The 3,219-nt window shown below is 43.0% G+C and overlaps 1 pseudogene across 1 annotated transcript; it reads right to left on the bottom strand.

The window, feature by feature from the left end:
• Window positions 1–2,405: 2,405 nt before the first annotated feature.
• On the bottom strand, window positions 2,406–2,888 carry LOC117074977 (annotated as a pseudogene). Its single transcript, XR_004433794.1, has one exon. The product of XR_004433794.1 is annotated as an ATP synthase F(0) complex subunit C2, mitochondrial-like (transcript).
• Between the last annotated feature and the right edge of the window lie 331 nt (window positions 2,889–3,219).

Consider the following 3,219-nt stretch of genomic DNA (forward strand, 5'->3'; position numbering starts at 1 on the left):
TGTCAGTCCTGTGTTTCCCAGAGCTCTCCCCTTTAGACAAGTTATTTTGTTGTTACATGACTTCCTGGGATCTGATTCCTTTGGGCTCACAACCTCCTCCCCACACCACTTACCAGAGTTACTTCCTGGCTCAATGTGTCTGCTTCTGGCAGTTTTCCCCTCTGGAAAGGGATATTAGTTGGATATTTTGGTGGTCATCAAGGGTTTGCTCTACTGCCTCACTGTTGGGTCTCTTGTGATGTCATGTTCAGGCTCCTGCTTTCACTTGCAACTCTGAGCATATCAGAATAGTAGCTTCACAGTTACTCTCAGGCTTGTCCACACAGATTTTTATTCCAGATTAGGCTTTCTTTTGAGGGTGAGTCTTCATGGGCCATCTTGGGTTCTATAGCTTATAGGGCTTGTCAAAGGTTTGCATTGAGCCCACCACTCTCTTTTCCTGTTTCTGCAACCTCACACCATCTGAACCCCAGTGTTTCTACCATACTGAATTGCTGCCACCACTCCACAGCAGACTGCCTTTAGGTGCCACTGCTATATGTGGTTTTGACCACAGCAGTACTCTAGGGTTTAGAGGTGTTTTCTATCACCTAATATTTAAAAATATATGATCTATGCATATTTTTACACTATTTCTAATTTTCTGTTTGGTTTTCAGGAGGAGTTTTGAAAAGATTGAGAAACTACACTGCCACCATAATCTCATTAGGACCAGAACTCAGGATGAAGCTTCCACATATTCTTTATAAAATCTTATAATTTCAGAACGTGAGCTCTCTAAAAACCTTAAAGGTCACAGAGTCCAATACCCTCCTGTAATAGGAAAGATAATTGAGGTCCAGAGAGTGAAAAAAGCTTTCTCAAAGCCAGTGTAGAAAGTAGTGGAGCCAAGTATAAAATATAGCTTTCCCAGAATCTTGGTGTTAGAAGGAACCCTGGGGCATGTGGTCCATCTTCTTACCCAGTGCATAATTCCCCAGGAAGAGAGGTAGACAATATTCCCTTGAATATCTTAAAGGATGAGATGTCTAAATCAACCAGTTTCCCATGTGGTAAAGACAAACTTATCTTTTCACTTCTTTGCCTTTTTCAAAAGAACAAACTGAGACACACAAGGATGAATTGAAGCAGGTGTTATTGTGTTTGCTCCCTGTTTCCTCTCGGTTTAGAAGCTGACTTGAAAGCACCTCTAGGTTGATTCACAGCCTAAGTTGGAAACAATCTTCAAGTTCATCTAGTCTAGTGGATTCATTAGTCTATGCTTAAACATGCCTGGCAGCTCATTCTATCATCAATTGTTCGGGAGTTCTTCCTAAAGTGAGATGATGCACATGAACGTATTTGTGGATTATACAACATTATATAAATCTAAGATTGTCAGATTTCTTATATTGAATGGAATTTTCTCCCCTTTAACTTCTAAGCATTGTTCTTGGTTCTGCCCTCTGAAGCTATGCAGAATAAGTCTCATCACTCTTGTACTTTGCAATGCTTGAAACACTGGAAGACAGCTAATGGGCTCCTTCCTCGTGGCTAAGGCTTATCTTTTTCCATGGTTATAAACACAGCCAGCACTTTTATTCCTCTTGTGGCATTGTCTTCAGTACTCCCAGCAATCTGCTTTATCTCCTTTAGCACATGAGAGCTTATTAATGTTTCTCTTAAAATGCCAGAAATAAACAGGGTAGGACTCAACTTTCTTTGTCTCAGCATCACACTTACATCAGCAGTGTAAGATTATGAGTCATTCCAGTGCTTCTTATTATGCCTGATTTATTTTCAGCTTGCAGTCGACTAAAAACACCTAATATTTTCTAGCAAACTTCTACTAAAGCAGTTCTCCCACTTACTGGGCGTGGGCAGTTGATACTTTTGGTCCTAGATGTAGGAAAATAGCTTTGTAAGCAGCAACACAAGTCCTTTCAGAACTCCAGTGACTGACTGAATCTGGGGACCCTGACTCTTTCGGGCATCAAGGTTCTCTCTGATATGCCCCATCCCTTTCTTGGGATTTAATTCTTCCTTGGCTATATTTGCTATATTCCTTTTCATTTGAATATCATACTCCTAGATATAGAAGTCCAGAGAAAAGTAGTGGGTGAACAATCCCCTTCTCACTCTTGGTAATAATTTCTACCACTTTCTACCACTCCCCTGGCACCACTGCTGTTTTCTTTTTACCACTATCTGTACCAGTATATCATTGAGTACCCAAGCAGGGGTGCATGCTGGTCTCGTTCACCTGTTTACTTTTTTTTCTTATTAATACAGTATTTGTTTATCTTTTCTCTGTCAAACTCTGAGCCGACCATGTTCCCCAGGCTGCCTGAGGAGGTATAGGAAAAGGAACACACAGGGCCAACAGACATGGAAGACAGAACTATGGGAGGTGGAAACTAGCTCCTTCACACGGGAAAGAGGACAAGAAAGGCCACCATCAGGCAAAAGAGCCCCAAGGCCTCCCAGAGGGCAAAGCCCAGAATGGCATAGAAGAAGAGCTATTGCTTCAGAGAAGGGTTCCTGGCATAACCAATGAGGAGGCTCCCACACACAGTCCCAATCCCAGCCTCAGTGCCAGCCACCCCAACTATGGTAGCTCCAGCCCCAATGAACTTGGCTGCTCTGTCGATGTCCCTTGAAATGGCGCTGGTTTGGAAGCTGTGGCTAGGGACAAGTGAGGTAAGGGGATGTGAGACAGCCAAGCTGCTGAGACTCTCATCTGTCATTGTCTCCGGTCGTTTCAACACCACTGCAGGTAGTGGACAGCTCAGCAGCAGTGAAGTGCTCTTGGCCAAGGAGAGAGTGGAGATGAACTTGGAGTAGGCATACATTTTCAGGGGGTGAGGGGCTGTGGCGGGAGAGCTGCTCCCAGTGCAGAGAAGACAGAGAGGACTCTCCTGTTTAAACATACAGTGGAGGGTCAGGGAGAGGGAATGATTAAGAAGACATGAAATTGGATGGTACATACTGACCCTCTTTAAGAGGCAGATATCTGCTGTCAGTACATCTTGACATACATTCCCCGCCCACTCACTATCCAGGACAACACCTTTATATCTTCTAACCCCAGTATTTCCTTATCTATGAAACAAGGATCTTCAGTGAAAACCTACATTTCCTTTGTAGGATAACCTACATTTCCTTAGGACATTCCTAATATAAATTATTCTTTCTCACTTCCCTATTTACTATGTAGACCTTATCTATTGAGGCTGTATG

The sequence above is a fragment of the Trachypithecus francoisi genome, unplaced genomic scaffold, assembly GCF_009764315.1.
Source record: "Trachypithecus francoisi isolate TF-2019V2 unplaced genomic scaffold, Tfra_2.0 Lachesis_group5, whole genome shotgun sequence".
In the NCBI taxonomy this organism is placed as follows: Eukaryota; Metazoa; Chordata; class Mammalia; order Primates; family Cercopithecidae; genus Trachypithecus; species Trachypithecus francoisi.